Source organism: Macaca nemestrina, chromosome 7, assembly GCF_043159975.1.
Source record: "Macaca nemestrina isolate mMacNem1 chromosome 7, mMacNem.hap1, whole genome shotgun sequence".
Taxonomy (NCBI): domain Eukaryota; kingdom Metazoa; phylum Chordata; class Mammalia; order Primates; family Cercopithecidae; genus Macaca; species Macaca nemestrina.
Window position 1 is genome coordinate 174030552 of NC_092131.1, and position 18091 is coordinate 174048642.

At 38.2% G+C, this 18091-nt stretch overlaps 1 protein-coding gene across 1 annotated transcript in view; it reads left to right on the forward strand.

Annotated features, from left to right (window-relative positions):
* The window catches only part of LOC105499091 (nuclear pore associated protein 1), a 564120-nt gene that overhangs the window by 149066 nt on the left and 396963 nt on the right, over window positions 1-18091 (forward strand). The window contains exons 23-24 of the mRNA XM_071099379.1: window positions 5435-5549; window positions 16654-16818. The gene's annotated coding sequence lies outside the window, so the exon portion shown is untranslated. The remainder of the gene's footprint in view (window positions 1-5434; window positions 5550-16653; window positions 16819-18091) is intronic.

An 18091-nucleotide genomic window follows, 5' to 3' on the forward strand; every position in this document is an offset into this window, starting at 1 on the left:
TTTTGCTTCTGTTTGCTGTTAAGGCCTCTCTGGATGGTGGCTATAACCTATACCCTTGCCCAGTACGACTCAGCGTTTGGTACTGGCTCTGCCTTTCATGGGATGCTTACTTATCCTGATGGATGGCCTAAAACCGAACTGTCCAGCTTACATCCGGGTATCCTTCTCAGAGAGTACTTGTTTATACTGTAAGACACCCTGTGGCTCCCGTCTGACCTGTGTCTAGTTTATTTCTACCAAGGTAACCACTCTTTAGGAGAGTGCTGAGTGGGAGAAAAGTGAGATCCATGTGTGTTCGTCAAGTGAACTACAGAGGAGGCAACTCAACACAATGTGTATAATGGCGTTAGTAATGTATTACTAACCTATCCCAGTAAGAAGAGGCCAGCATTCCTTGAAGTGCCAGTGAAAAGAGAAGAGCTCTCCAGGCCACACACTCATAAGCAGCAGGGGTGGTGGAGGAGTAACTAGAGAAAGACATGCTATTGCCCCATTTGTCTGAAGTCTTTATGGGTGTATGTCAGTTTTTTTTTTTCCAGCGAGACAGAACTACAGGGAGGTAGATAGGTAAGTAGGTAGGTAGGTAGGTAGATACGTAGATGGAGAGTTGATAGATAGACAATAGTTAGATGAATGGCATTTTGCTTGGGGATTTACTCGTGTAACATTGTAGAGACAGAGAATTCCCAAAACAGCCATCTGCGAGTTTAAGGACCTTGGATGCTGTAGCGTGATGGCTCAGTCCAAAGCTGAAATCTTCAGAACCAGGGAAGCTCTTGGTGTAATTCTCAGTTTGGGACCAATGGCCTGAGAATCCAGGGCATTTACTGGTATAAGTTCTGGAGTTTCAAGGTCATAGATCATGGAGTTCTATTTTCCAAGGACAGGAAAAGGAGTATACTTTCTCCTGGAGAGAGACAGGAAAACTTTTAAAATTTTTTTAAGTTTTGGTTCTATTTGGTCCCCAAGGAGATTGTATGCTGTCTTCCCTCATTGAGGCTGGATTTTTCCCACTAAATTCCCTGACTCATACCAACCTCCTCTGGAAACACCCTGGCAGACACACCCAGAAGTATGATTTACCAATTGTCTAGGTATTCTTTAATCCAGTCAGCACCTTAAATTAACCATGACCAGTCCAGCACCTTTCTAGTTGGCACCTATATGTATCACCTGAAGCCATAACTAACCTTTAGATACAGACAATAACAAGGCAATAGTTCTACCTAACACGATGCAACCATCCTGTGTGCAACCAAAACACACTATACTATTTGTCTTAAGAGCAGTGGAAGTTTGTGGGTGATGTTTACTCTTCTCCTGATACCCCATAACTTCAATACAAGTATGTTAAATTGCTAACACTTAACTGTTAGTATCAAGTGTACACATTCTTGTGTTTTGTGATAAAAGAAGAAGAGAGAAATAAAAACAATGTTATTTGCCTAATATATTGATATATAACATGCAAATGTATTCTTAACAAAGTAGATAGGAAATACTAGTGACAATTTTAATCCTTGTTTCTGTAACTGGTCACCTGGTCCTGTCTGGTATGTATGCATGTATTTATTTTATCATTTTTTTTTAATTTTTTATTTTTTGACACAGAATCTCACTCTGTCTCCCGGGCTGGAGTGTAGTGACATGATCTCGGCTCACTGCAAGCTCCGCCTCCCTGGTTCATACCATTCTTCTGCCTCACTGAGTAGCTGGGACTACAGGTGCCCGCCACCACGCCCAGCTAATTTTTTGTATTTTTAGTAGAGATGGGGTTTCACTGTGTTTGCCAGGTTGGTCTTAATCTCCTGACCTCGTGATCCACCTGACTCAGCCTCCCAAAGTGCTGGGATTACAGGCATGAGCCACTGTGCCCGGCCCGGTCTGGTATTTATAACTCCCTTCTACTGCTACCCATTATGTATTCTCTTTGTCTTCAGCAATCCCCTTTGCTGGTCCTGGGTCTTTATCTGGCAGGGTGATGCAAACCTTCATTCCTGAAACATCTGGAGCAGTTGTATTCTTGTCTGGAATGGTGGTAATAATCCATTGAACTTAATAACAGGGAATAGTAATACTAAGACTTTGTTTTAGTCCATTTTCTGTTACTGATAACAGAATACCTGAAACTGGGTAGGTGATAAAGAACACACATTATTTCATACAGTTATGGAGACTGAAAAGTCCAAGGTTGGCAGGTTGTATGTGGCGAGATCCTGTTGCTGGTTGGGACTCTCTGAAGAGTTCTGAAGTCTACAGGGTATCATATGGCAATGGAGTAGCGCTTGCTGACATGCAAGATCATGTCTCCCTTCTTACAAGCCACTCTTCTCTCATAATAGACTATTAATCATTAAATATTAATGTATTGATTCATGAAGGGATTAATTCACTTATGGGGTCAGACTCTTCATGATCCAATCAGCTTTTAAAGGCCTCATAATTCAACACTGCCATGTTAGGGATGAAATTTCAGCATAAATTTGGAAAGGAAGCAATATTCCAACCCTAGCACTGCACTTCTGACTCTCTAAAAATCACACCCTGTCACAAAAATTTTATTTCATTCCTATAGTTCCAAGGCTTAAATTGTTCCAGCACCAACAGAAAGTTCTAAAATCTAAAGTCTCCTCTGTCGACCCGTGAAATCAAAACAAGTTTTCTTGATACAAAACTCAGCAGTCGGGTTGTTAATGCCCACTGGGTTCATGTTGGCTGCTGCCCAGATAGAGCCACTTTACCAAGATAAGGGAATTACTATAGAGAAAATTTTATACATGTAGAGCCAGCTAAAAGAGAGAGCAGAGTTTTCATATTACTCTAAACTGCTGCTCCAAATACTCAGAAACTAGCGTTTTTATAGATAGTTTTGTGTGCAGGGGGTTAGAGAAAGGGACATGGTGATTGGTTGGGTCAGGGATGAACTCTTAGAAAGTCAAAGCCATCTTCTTTGCTGACTCAGCTCCTGGGTGGGGGCCACATATCCAGATGAGCCAGTTTACTGGTTTGGGTGGCACCTGCTGATCTGTCAGAATGCAAGTTATGAGAAATACCTCAAACACCAACCTTAGATTTTACAATAGTAATGTTATGTATAGGAGCCATTGGGGAGTTAATTAATCTTGTGGCCTCTGATTGTGACTCCCGAGCCATGCTTTCTAATACGGTGGTTAATTTGTTAGTTTTACAAAGGTGATTGTGGTCCCCAAACAATGAGGGGTTTTGTTTCAGGGAGGAGCTGTTATTATATTTGTTTCAAAATTAAGCCACACAGTAAATTTCTTCCAAAGTTGGTTTTGTTTTTGCCCAGGAATAAACAAGGGCCGCTTGGACGTGAATGCAAGATGAAGTCACTTAGGTCGTATGTCTCTCCCTGTTGTAATTTTTTCAATTACTGTTTTTGCAAACGAGATTTCAATTTCCCCTTCTGAATTTCATTGCATCTTATTCTTAAGGTGTGAGGTACAGAGTTGAGAAGAGACCAAAGACCATTCTAACTTCTTTCTGCTGACAAGGGGTATACTTGAGGTAGGGTTTGGCCCCAGAGTAAATGGAATGAAACTGCTTTGTAGCTGCCTGTATGTATTCGCAGATGCCTGGTTGGGGTTCCTAGGCTTGCATGACAAAGATGTTAGTACTGTCATCCACTGTTTTAGTACAGCACTTAAGTGAACAGCAAACTCTAGGATAATGGGTCCTAATATAAGGAGTGGAAGTCCTAGCTTCAGAAGTCCTTGTGTAATTTGTCTAAATCCCTGAGGGATTAGAGTGAATAGCCCTAAGAACCAATCAGACATGGGGTCAACAGTCAAGAGAGATTTGGGTCAGAGGTTGTTAGAAAGACAAATTGGGATAAACAGGAAAGAGCAAATTTAAATATACCATCTCATATCTTTTTAGTTAGTTTCCTAGTTCTCCGAATATATCCTATCTGTGTTTCATTCCAGGAGGTGTCACTGCAAATGAAGGAGGCTCCCTTATGTGATTAAGGCAAAAAATATTATTAATAACAGGCATTTGTAGGGAAATAGAAAATAATAACAAAGGTTAATGTTGGGCACAACGTATCCAGATGTTAGATTCAAAGCATTTTTAAGTTGGAAAGGAGGATAGCGATGACAATCTCACGTATTTTTCATCTGTATCTCCAGGGATAAGCTTCAGCATGCAGGGCCTCCGGAAGAAATTTGTAGCCATTTCGTTGAGTCCAGGTCAGAAAAGTGGAGAAAAATGTGGTTGTATTAGTTTGAGTACTTTAGCTCTAAGAGATTTCAGAATTCATTCCAAAGTGCAGAAAATAATAAAAAACTCAAAAACAATGGAGAAGACTAGAATGTAACAACAAGTGTGCTATAGTATTTTTCTGAAATATAACGTTTCGCTCCCTAGTTTTCATTTTTATTGAAGACATACCATAGTAAGGCACATTTATTTGCAAAATAAGTTTTGGTATTATTATAGTTAGCCTGATTATTTGTGTAAAGTTCAGCAAGAATAATTATTTCCCATATTAGCTCTTTCTAAACTGGGTTTACTGCAACTTTGTTCCCTAAGGAACCTCAGATTGGACTTTTTTAAAGCCTTGAAGGGATGTATCTGTGCCTGCAAATACTCATACACATTGGTTGAATTTCTCTCTTCTTCAGCTCCCAAGATAATAGGGAATCATAGGCCTGTCAGAATGTGACAGTTTTTACTTACCACAGGTCAGGAACCCTGTACAAGGCCTGTGTAGATAGTTACGAGGCCAGTTTCTTCAAGGGGCTTTTATCATCTCTGTTGGTCAACTTTAATTCCTCAAGCCTGTCTGTTTGTATTTGAAGGTAGGCCATTCCACTGGTAAAATAACCATATCTTTGGTAAAATAATCTGTGCCTCCAGTTGTCTTCTGTTACAAAAGAAATCAGATTCTTACTGTACTTAGGTAAATAACTATATCTCCTTGGTATGGAATCCTCATAAGTACTTTTCAAATTTTGGAGAAATCAAGTAGAGAATATGAAATATCTTTCAAGTTTTGCTCACAGGAATATACTTTACTCAATCATGAGAAGCTGTAAATAGCTGAAAAGAAAAATGTTGTCTTGACTCTGAAAAATGACAAAAAGGCTCAGCAACTTTTCAAGCAACAAGTCATAAAAGGATTATTTCGGTCTTCTATTAGTTCAGTCTGTGAAGTTAACTTTGTCTGACCTTGAGCCAGCAGTCCTCATAAACATACAGCTATCTATGAGAGTCCTGGAAGTTTGTTTTGTTTTTTTCCTATTTCAATGCCCCAATCTTTAGTTATGAGAAACCTGTATTCAAGAGAACATTTCAAAGAGCAAACACCTTTTGAATAGTTTAAAAAAAAACACACACAGTAATCTGTGGATGACAATTATCTCAGGACAGCCACTGTTTTATTAATTTTACTTTGATTTTTTTGAGACAGGGTCTCAAGCCACCCGGGCTGGAGTGCAATGGCACAATTATGGCTCACTGTAGCCTCACCTTCCTGGGATCAAGCAATCCTCTTTCTTCAGCCTCCAGAGGAGCTGGGACCACAGGCAAGTGCTACCACATACAGCTAATTTTTTCATTTTTTTGTAGAGATAAGGTCTCACTATCTTGCTCACGCTGATCTCAAATAGCTGAGCTCAAGCAATCCTTCCACTTAGCCACCTACAGTTGTAGTATTACAAGCATGAGCCACCGTGCCCAGTGAGGACATTACAGGCCTGAGCCACTGTGTCCAACGAGGCCATTGTTAAAGACACAATCGACAAAGAAATCCGGCCATTTCTGTGGAACATAACAATTTAACATAATAAACATAATTATTACTGATAACATGTACAAAGACATATTAGAATTATAGGAACCATATAAATTTGGAATACATCCTAATAACATATTTATATAAATATAACCCAAAGAAAGTTAAGCATAATTTTGTATTTGACAATGTTTTCTGTAGGTTAATATACCAAATAAATGAAATATGTCTCTTTTGGACTTCAGGGGACCTAATACTTAAAAGACTAATGAGTTAAAATAAAAATTCTTAGTTTATAATTTTATTTTTCAAAGTGGTAGCTCAAAAATTCAAAAAGGCAAAAGCTTTTATTCATTGGTAGAGAGGCGACTATGATCTCCCAACAACAGGACCAAATAAAGTCAGCCTGAGGCCATCTGAATCTGTATCTTCTCTCTCCCCTACTTTTTTCAGTTTATAAGACAAATAAAAATACTTTATTATCTCTCAGTATTGTACAGAAATCTTGTTTAAAGAGAAGACCAAATTTTACCTTTGCATTAGTGTTTTATTAATGTCAAACCCAATTTTTACATAAAACCTTATAAACAAACTATCAAATCTAAATCAGTTTGACTCTAACTGTTTATAACTTCCTACTAAACAACTGATTAATGCTCAATGAAAACTCTGTTTATCACACATTAGTGTGCAGATTCTGGGCCTGTGTCATTGTGATTTTTACCTTAATGATCATTCTGTAGAAAAACTAAGTAACCCGTTTCAAGTTTTGGCAAGCTACTCACACTCACACACAGAACTTTCTTTACAAGACCAATCTTCTACAAACCTTTTATAACTTGCTTAAACCTTACGTTTTTGTCCTATTATTTTTTTAACTTAAGACAATTTTTAAAACCTCTAATTTAGACAAGGTTACTTTTTAAAACAAAAATCGTATCTTTAGGTCTTTTTATTTTTTACAAAAACACATTTTATAATTTTTATATGCCTTGAATGTAAATATTTTCTCAGTAGTATCAGTTACATGTGTTACAGTGTTAAATCTTCACAACTTTTATTTTTAGTGAAAGCAGTTTTAATTTCATATCAAGTGCAGAGCGTAGGACACAGGATAGAAATGAAGATAATGTCTGACTCTTTCCAAGATAGCTAGGGGGCATGGCTAACTCAACATGTCCCCAGGCTTTACCTAGAAGCTACTGGCTCTAATGCAGGCAGGTTGGACAATTACAGAAAGTCACAGATATTTATAACCTTAAAAGAGCAAAGAGAATATCTGACCTGCCTAATTTAGAACAAATGTCTAAATGTTGAAGAAATAATGTTATTGTACCAGTAATCTTTAGAGCTATCTTTATTATTCAAAGATCATTAGAGTCATGTGAACTACAAAGCATTGTAGTTAATTTTTTTGATAAAATATTTTATTTAAGTGCATATATATGCCAATTAATTAGAGCTCTTTTATATAGTTTGTTATCAAAATATTATATATATGAGGCATATAAATACACAGACATAGAGAAGCAGATCTGGTAAAGTTATATGGATTCTTCTTTTGTGAGTTTTTAAGTTTTTCTTTTTCATTTTAGATCATCAGTCTCTTGATTACCTGTTCCCTGCCCTAAACAGTTTTTAACCAGGCAGTTCCAAATTTTTATTTTAAAGGGATAAATCTTAGGTGAAATAAATTAGATAATTTATATTTTATCTAAACCAAGGAAAAATGTGGGAGTTTCAGTCAGGATGGCCAGGAAAGGCAGACACTCTTCAATTTGGAGATTTGGAGATTGGTTAACTTGAGGTTGATATTAGATGCTGGCAGGAGTCTGTCTTCTTTAGAGGAGCTACATGTATCCCGAAGTCAATTCCTTGTACCTTACCACCACAAAGATTAGTTAATAACACCTGATAAGAACTTTTTCAGGGTGTTGGAGGTGGTGATACACTTCACAGTGATTAATTTTTTTTAGCTTTGATAAGCCCCAGCAATAAGTCAGAGACTTAATTTAGAATTCAATTTTGGAGATGTCTGTCAAAGATGTTCGAAAGCTTAAAATATTTGATCAAAAGCAAACTACAGGTCCTTGTAAAACAATAGTTATTCATTTAACCAAAGTGATCATTGAAAGACTTTAAAGGCAATACAGAAAGTTACACATGTGTAAAAACCTTACTCCTTTAAAATTTCATAGGTTTTTAAAAACCAATTAAACACTTTATAAAGGTAACGTAGGAACTACCTTGATGAAATGTAAAATCTTGTTTCTTAAGGCAGTTACCAAAAAGTCAAAGGAAAACCCTTTTTAGTGCGACTGCCTCTCCTTAGGGGAAAGCCCGTTTAGATAATCTGGAAGTACAACTTATAATAAAAAGTGCTTGAATTTAGTCAAACATGGGAAGAGTGTGTACACGGTTATGAGTAGAACTGGGGAATAGATGACTCTTAGTAGCTGCATGGTAACTTTCCTGATGACAGTGAAAATTTAGACACACACACACAAAAATAACCCCAAGAGTATAGAATCAAGTTATCCTGGAGGAAAACACTGCTTTTATAGACCTCTAAGATAAAATATTTCAGCATCAGGCCACAACATTTAGAACTAAGGAAAGTTACAGGAGCTAACAGGAAGCTGAAGGATAGAGTTATCCCAGGCCACGTCAAAGGGAGAAAAAGCTGATAGCAGCAAGACAACAATTGAACAGTTGAGATATGAATCTCACAAGTTTTCAAAAGAAATTGATTATGGAATAGAAAATCAAAATTTCTTGTCATTTTATTAAGAGCAAATTGATACCTTAAGAAAATATTGGTTTAATATAGGGGACCATTCTTTAGAAAGACTATTATAAACAATTCCTTTTGAATTATACCTAACTTAATTACATACAAAATTCCTTTTATAAATTCCCCTTCACAAGCCTTATCATGACTTACACAGAGCATCTGTCACATGGTTGGACTGTATATTTGTCCTATGGTATCTGTTCCTTTTTAAAATTATTTTTGATTTTCTTTTTCTAGATTAACCTTGTAATAAGAACCTGTTTCTTAAATAACCAGTCATTTTCCTTTAGGAGAATAATTTACCATGCAAGATTCTTTCTCGTATAGAATTACTTTTTTTTCTTGATAACCTTCCTTACCGAAACTACATATTCTTGTCTATATCTTTCTTCACATCTCTCTTCACCATTTGCTGCTTCCTTTCTAGTTTGTTTCATAAATAACCTTTTCAAACTCGTAATTTGAATCAACTTTTAAAAAACGTTTGAATTAGACAAAATAATTCTTTTTCTCAATAAGGACACCTCTTCTTTGGCACATTTTCTAGAAACCTAGGAAAAAAGAAATCCTGAACTATCAGATATTAGTATTGTATAGATGAGAAACATTTCACAATTTTTAGAACAGTCTTCTCTATATAATAACCCTTTCTTAATTGGAATTGACCAAGACATCCAGTAAGCATCCAAAATGATTTTAAGATTTTAAATTATACAAAAATTTCACATAGACGCATTGATCTCATTGACGTGTACTCAGTTTTTTCCATTTTAACAGTTTACCTAGAGTACTTTTGAAAACTGGGATATTACCCAAAAGTAGTAATTATTTAGTTATGTCCCTATTACCCATTTTTAAAGTCTGTGGACATAAGGTGTTTTACCTAAGTAGGAACCTTAAAGTTCAATATATGCGCATTTTGTTAATAGCACAGAAGATTTATGTTTTCATTGAACTAGTAATATTAAATTAGTCTAACAGATCTATAAAATCACACAAACAAAAATTATTCTGTTTTTGGCTGGGTTTATGGCCCTATAGCCTTTATGTCATATCCTGACACTTTAATGTGTAGACAGAGATAAATACAAAATCATTTGTTCAGTAAACTCAGATAAAAATATGCTGATCATTTTGAAGATATTTCTAATATTATGTCACCAATAATCTTAAAACCAGTTTTATTTGTCAAGGTTTACTAAATTTATGTGAACTTGAAAAGCTTCCCAAATTAATTTATGAGCGCTTATTTACTTGTAAGTCAATTTGGTAGCAGGCTAGACATAACACACAAACATGTCTATGTATGTACATACACACAAACATGTCTACATATGTACATACGCACAAACATGTCTACATATGTACATACACAAAAACATGTCTACATGTGTACATACACACAAACATGTCTACATATGTACATACACACAAACATCTACATGTGTACATACACACAAACATATCTACGTATGTGCATACATACAAACATATCCACATATGTACATACAAACATGTCTAAACAGGTATACACACCCAAGCAAAGGTCTCATAGCTTTTACCTTGGGATTCTAACCGTAAAGTAACAGTACACGCTCAGTATTTTATAAAAAATAGCTGGATACATGTTATCGTCTGACAAAACTGGAACCTGTTTCCATGGCTAAATTGTGTTTTCTCCAATATATAATCTGTGAAAGCTGTGAACCAAACTTTGGGTAAAGCTATCTTTATGGCAGTTTTGTTTTTAAAAAAGCATCTTTTACCTTTTTTTTTTCCTTCAGTTTTAAACAAGTTTCCTGTGTTTACTTTCTAGTTAGTCGGTAAATAATGAGTCTTATCACAGCACCAACAGCTTAGTAACAGCCAATCTGAAGCAGGCAGAAAAGAAAACAGGAAGAAAGAGAGGTTTTGATGACTCTGCTTCACGTAATAGCTGCAGTTAACCATTTGAGCGCTCAAGTTTTCTTGCTATAGTTTGCCTCTCTGTTTAAAATGTTCACAAAAGTAGGTCTTAATAAGTTACCAGCTGAAATCCCGAAGAGAATGGGAATATGAAGTTCCTGCCAGGCTTCTGCAAAGGAACCAGGTTTTAAACCTGGCTCCTTTAAAAGGAGGGAAAGAGAAAAAGATAGAAAAGGAGGTTTGTGAACCTTCTAGCTGCTGCATGGTATAGGGTTGGGACCCCCACCACCCTTGCTGACATCCCATCAGGGAGAGCCCCAGTACCCTGGACATGCACAGTGTGAGACGAATCCCTCCCACCTCTGCAAGTCATGGGCAAAGGAAACTGTTGACAGCTGGCGAGAGCTAGGGGTACCTTTGACTGAGATGAGTAAGGCTGTAGGTGGCTTCCAAGATAATCAGGAAGATGAAGTTGAAAGTGAAAAGGATAGGAAGAGACCAGGGCCCACACTCAAAGGTCATACACTCACACTTACAAACAAATGGTGAGCTTCCAAACAAACCCCAGTTAAGGGCTGCGTACAATCCTGAATTTCTTTCCTCTCTTCAAAAGAGTTCCACAGGTATCTGAAACCAAGTGGAGCGATGCCCAGGAGTGCCACAAAGCAGTCACCACATGTGCCCATCACAGCTGATGGTGGCAACTAACCCATGCAGAGTACCGAAATGAGCCAGGCTCTGTCTGCCCTCTCTTATTAGTCACCCAGTTAATCCTGGTAACAGTCCTGGGTTCTCTGCATTTCCAGAGTGCAGGTCCTCCAGTAACCACTGAAATGCTTTCTCGGGAGTTGTCAACTCCTTACAAACATTTCTCCGTACTTGGCGCAGAGCACAGTGACACCAGAGACAGGCTTCCCTGGACCCCCGCCCTGGCAGTGGCCGTGTCACTTCGCTCAGGCCCAGGAAGAAGGCAGGCTGTGGTCTTCCACTGGGCAGCAGCACCGAAAGAATTTCTGATGTGGGTGAATTCTTGGATCACCGTGCCCAGTCTCACGGAGTCTGCAGCAGATGTAATAAGGGCTTTGGCACCGGGAAGTGGAGCTCACCCATCTGCCAAGCCCAAGGTCAGGCACCCCTCCTTTACACCATCCTTGGGGACTTCCTCCCATCCCCGGCAGAATGCCACTGAGAATGGACCTGCTGGTGCCAAGAGGGCGATTTTCCCCTAAGTCCTCTGAAATATGTTGCCACGATTTGTAACAGGAAACTGAGTGAGGAGCACAAAGTGCTTCCAAAGGTCAGATGATGGGCCACATCCCTGGCGGGCGTGTTGAGCCCCTGAACCAAAGTTTCTGCGACCAGCACCTTTGCCTCTCTGCCCCGGCCTTCTGAGCCTGTGCTCCGCAGACACTTGTGCACCAGGCAACCAGCCACTCTCCCCGGTACTCCCGCAGCCCCAGCAGAGCTGCCACATGCACCTTCCACTCACCAGGTGGAATCTACCTTTTATCCTGTGCAGCAGGCTGCAGAACGCGCCCCTCCACTCCCTCCGTGTGGGGCTGCAAGGGGTCGGGTCCACCACCAACGCTGCCTTTATGGAGAACCCTGCACTTGTCCCAAACCTGAAACCCCTGAATTGCTGGGTCCAGGAAGACTGGAGGTGGCGCCTGATAGAATGACTTCTTTTCATTTGGGCCCCTACCTAGCGGTGGGATCGCTAGATTGAATGGTAGCTCTGCTTTTCAGAGCTCATTGAGAAATCTCCATGCTGTTTACCATACAGGTCGTACGAATTTACATTCCTGCCAAGGGTGTATAAGCATTCCCTTTTCACCTCATCCACACCAGTATCAATCATTTATTGACTTTTTCATAATGGTCCTTCTGACTAGGCTAAGGTTGGTATCGCATTATGGTTTTAATTTGCATTCCCTGATGACTAGTGATGTTGAGCATTTTTTTTTTCATATGTTTACTGGCCGTTTGTATATCTTTTGCCTGTTCATGTCATCCCCCACTTTTTAATAGGATTTTTTATTTTTTTCTTGCTGATTTGTGTTTCTTGTAGATTCTGGGTTAGTCCTTTGTTGGATGGACAGTTTCCAAATATTTTCTCCCATTCTGTAGGTTGTTTCTTTACTCTGTCGATTATTTCTTTTGCTCTGCTTTTCAGTTTAGCTAAGTCCCATTTATTTATTTTTGTTTATGTTACTGTTGCTTTTGGGGTCTTAGTCTAATATTCTTTGCCTAGGCCAATGTCCAGAAGATTTTTTCCTAGTTTTACTTCTAGAATCTTTATGGTTTCATGTCTCACATTTAAGTCTTTAATGCATCTTGAGTTAATTTTTATATATGGTGACAGATAAGGATCCAATTTCATTCTTTGGCATGTGGCCATCTTCTTTTCCTAGCACCTTTTATTGAATAGGATGTTCATTCCTCAGTATATGTTTTTGTCTGCTTTGTTGAAAATCAGTTAATCGTAAGTATTTGCCTTCATTTCTGGGGTCTCTATTCTGCTCCTCTGGTGTGTATGTCTACATTTATTCCAGTACCATGTTAGTGTGCCAGCAGATGTTATAACGGACTGTGTTGGTTGACCTTGGGCAGTTGGTGGCACTTGCAGGAGAGAGCCAGCTGTCATGGTGCTGGGATTTATGCTTAGCCTTTGTTACCCAGGGGAAGTATTCAGCCGATGGGAAGTGACATGGAAGTCTAAAAAGTCCCTGTTCCAGTTCTGCTACTAGGACAGGTAGAGGGGCAAAGCCAGGTGTGGGCTGGGTCAGGAAAGTCCATACTCTTCCTCCCCAAGTGTGGGTGTAAGCAGAAGCTGCAATGGTGGTCGGTGGACAGTTCCCTGACCGCTGGGATAATGTTCCAGGGAGGAGAACGCCCTCTGCTCCATGAGAGTCTGTACATGGAGAGAGGGGTAGAAAGTGGCAGGTCAGTTCCCATGACCTTGACACAGAAGGTCTTACACATGCAGACTTCTGCTGGCAAAAACCCACAGCAGCCAGCTAAGTCCCAGGCAGTCTAGACTCAGAACACAAACCTGCCCCAGGCCACAAGACTTCCCACTGGAGACTGAAAGTGGAACGGTAGCTCTGAGGCCACACCCCTTGATTTGACATGTGAAACAGCAGTACCCAGGTCCCATGACCCTGGCACAAGAATGCTTCCTTGATGCCCCTTGGTTCGGGCCTTCGGGGGTTCATCCTCTGCTCAATACTAGATCAAATACAAATCTTAGTTGGTCAGCTTCTTCCTCAGTTGGGGGCTTCTTCCAGTGCGTGCCTACTGCCTGGGTTACTTCGCTGATTTCTTCAGGATATTCTATGAATTAGGGTCAAGAATATCTTCCTTCTGTTGCTGCTGGGGTCTGGGAGTGCACACGCAGCACATCCAGGTGCACTCTTACTTTCATGCTCCCCACCTCTCTTAAGTCAGCTCCATCGCTGGGCAGGGTTCAGGCGCTTCCCTGTGACCTGGATTGCCTGGTTCCCTAGTGGGAATGTATCACAGAGAGAGTCTCACCCTTTTGCACTCTCAAGGCTCAGTTGCCCATCTGACACGTAGTGCAAGTTGCTGCCTGCTGCTCCTTTCAAAGGATCCAGAGGTTCTTTCACTCTTTTTGTTGAGTTCCTGTGTTTGTTGGATACAAATTCACAGTGTGAATCTCTAGACACTATTTTGCTCTTTCTAAGCAGGTGAGGCACACTAACAAAGCCTCCAATCTGCCATCTTGAAAAACAAAAAACAAAACAAAAGAAATGCTCTGCTTTATGAGCAGAGGTCTACCAAAAGTTATCTGGAACATTCATCCTGGACATATCTATTCTTCTCCAATAATCGTTATATTTATGCAATCATTTTTATGTCAGTATGCAAACATGGATATTTATTTTACTCTTTACTTCTACTACTTCATTTATTTGTTTAAATTGTTGCAATGTTGACTATTGGAAGTTCTTTCAGTTGGATCATCTGTCGTTTTGAAACACCACCATAATTAAGCTTTGCTGTTGTTATGTGTTTGGTTAGTTGCTTGCACTGTTTGGTATTTTACTTTTTCTGGCACTACTAGGTGCTTATGCTAATTGTGTGGATTTCCTCACAAGCCTGGTATTAACCATTTTTTTTTTTTACAGAGCCCTAGTTATTTTATTGGAAAATTGAATTAGAAATGGAGATCGGGCCCTTGACATATTCATTGCTCCTGGGGCATCTGTTGATTCATGACATTGTGTGCAGAGCCGATACATCTATGTATACTGATTCACACACACACACGCACACACACACGCACACACACACACACACACGCACACACACGCACACAAATGTTTTATGATGCATCTGTATCTTTAAGTTAAACATGAATTCCTTTCTGATAACGCTCCAGCACCCCATGATCTAATCCAGTACCACATGAATCAGCACCCCTATTCCCGCTTACTTGTGTGTAGCCTACCACGCTAACAATGATAAAGATGGTTCTGTTATTTAATCACATAATCCAAAGACTTGTATAAGCATTTTCAGAATTAGAAATGTACATGGCCGTGAGAAAGAACTTTACCAACTGAAGATTTTATGGATAAATCTTTACCCTTTAGACTCAGAATATCCACTGACTTGCTACGTTACTTGGGTCAGCTGCTTTTCCCCCCTCCATTCAGTGAGGTGATTTCACTGATTTGTTATTTAATTCTTTTGTGTGTATAGCCCCGTGCTATCTGCTACCTGCTGTATAAGGTGTTTAATTTGTAAGTTCACTTTTTGTATTATAAAGTTATTTAGGATTTGTAAAATACAATAATGTATTTATCGTTACTGTATGATACCAGAATAATTTCACTGCCCAGAGCGAATCTGCTGTACCTCACCAGTTTGACCTGCCTCTCTTCCAAGCTCCTAGTAAATACCATTTTATTATCTCTATGCTTTTTCACATTCCAGAGTGTCACATCACCAAAATGTCACAAAGTATTTTGCCTTTTTAAATTTACTATTTTTTCGCAATATACCCTTTAGATTTGTGAAGTGTATCTCATGGTTGCTTAGAGTTGCATTTTCTTAATGACAAAAGACTTAGGCCCCATATCATGTGCTTACTAGACACGAATATAGTATCTCTGGATACATGTCTATTCAGATAGTTTACCACTTCGATTGTGATACTTGCCTTTTTATTTTGAGTTGCAAAATATTTTGTATGTTATGGATAATAGATTCTTTACATCTATGTGATTGTGAAGATTTTCTTCTATTCTTTGCATTATCTTTTTACTTTTAATGATGTACTTTGAATCCCAGAAGATTTTAATTCTTATGAAGTTAAATATATTCATGTTTATTTATTTTTGTTGGGCTTTAAGTATCATATCTTAGAAATTATAGGAGTTATTGTTTAACTTTAGACCCAAATTATGTATTTATATATTATCTACTATGGGTTTGGTCTATTTAGAGCTTACATTTGGATATATGATTATTTTGAGCTAATTATGTATATGGTGTGAGTGAGAAGTTCAACTTGCTTGTGGATATTCAATTGTCTTAGCAGCATTTGTTACAAATGTATTTTTCCGTATTGAATTGGCTTGGCAACCTTACAAAATCATTTGACTCTAAAGGTAAAGATTAATTTTTGGATGTTCAATTCTACTATATTTCTTTGATCTGCATGTCCATGTTTATACTATTATTGAGCCTTTAAATTAAATTATGATGATACTGAGTTTTTCATGGATGCCCTTTAAGATAAAGAAACTTTCCTTATAGGCTTAATTTGTTGTATATTGTTATCAAAAATGGATTTTGGATTTATCAGGTGCCTTTGCTGCATCTTTTGAGATGATCATATGGCCTTTGTTTTTTATTTTATTCTTATAGGGCATGACACTAATTATTTTGTAAGTTGAACCAAATTTGCATTCCTGAGACAAATACTCTTGGTGATGGTGTGTAATTCTTTTTCCATTTGCTGATTTGTATTGCTAGCATCTTATTGAAGACCTTTGTACTTTATTTATAAAACATATTGATCTTAATTTTTCTTCCTTAAAATGTCTTGCTTTTGTTGTAATATCAGTATAAAGTAACTAATAGTATACATCAGGAAGTGGTCTCTGCTGGTACTGTTGTTTACGTTTTTATGAAGAGTTTGTGATAGATTGTTATTAATTATTTTCAGGTTTGGAATAGTTCACCAGTGAAGTCATCTCAACAAGCACAGGGCCTTCACTCCTAACAACAATCACATGAATTTGGAAGAGGATCCTTCCCCAGCTGAACCTTCTTTGCTTGAGACCTTGTCCTTGGCCATCATCTGCATATGGATTCATGATACAGAGAAACTGTGAGTGAAAGCCACTTAGTATGTGAGAATTTATTTTGCAGCAATAAATAATACACCTGACAGTAAATGCAATGTGGTATCCTGAGCAGAAAAAATGACATTACTTAAAAACCCAGTAAAATATGGAAAAAGCCTATATTTCAATAAACAGTTTTGTGCCAACTATTTTTTAGGGCTCATCATTGCATGTAACGCAAGGATATATAAAGCTTTCTGTGCATATTTCTGTGTATTTAAATGATTTCATAGAAAAGTATTTTTGAAAAAAATATTAAATGTGATATTAAAAGAATTCCAAAGCAAAAACAGAATACCTTCAGCTCAGGAGATGAAAGGACATGTAAAGAGAGAATAGCAAAGCACTTTTCCATATCGATTTACCAACTCGAACACAGGTACACCTGCTTCAGGAAGATTCTCCCCAAGTTCCAGAGACTCGTCCTCTTTCATCTTCTTCATCATATTCTGCATTTTTCAGTCACCAGTTTTAGCATCAGTAACCACTTTTTCAAAGACAGATGCCTGTGACTCACGTGTCTCAAAAAGCCCCATTTTCAGATATTATTTAAAAAGACTCCAACAAACAGACCAGAATTTATGCAGAGCTTGCAGTGAGGAGTGCCTTAATGCCAACATGCCTATGTTGACAACACATCCTCTTGTGAGTGAAGCATTCATAGAGAATGAGTTGCTGAAACTCAATAACATATGTTTACTGTACAAGTAAGGCAATAATATAGTGCTCTAAAATTATTCTGGGGACATAGGGGACATTCGTCTAAGATTTATGAGATGTGAGCAACCAAGAGAGCGTGAACACTGATGTTTTACAAGTACTCCAGATCAGTAGATGGGCATTTGATTTTCCAGTGAGTGGCTTTCAGGGTCTCTTGGCTTCAATACTGTACACACAGAATTTCAGTGACAGATATAACAACAACAGTAACAACCCCTCATCTGTTATATTGCAGCCTGGCAATTTAACTTAACTTAGTTTCACTGCATATAAATAGCAACTTAATTTAAATTAATTTCACTGCATATAAATAACTTATTTTAAATTAACTTCACTGCATAAAAATAGCAACCCTATACTCCGTGCAAACTAGAATGGCAGTGGAATTTATGTAGTGAAGAAAGTGACAAATGATTTTCCAAATTTAAAGGAAACTTAAGGTTTTATAGGGAAACAAATAGAGGTAAAAATATTTTTAATCCTTCTTTTTCTGACAATTGTGTTCTGCTCTTATAAATAGAAAGCTCTCCTTTCATT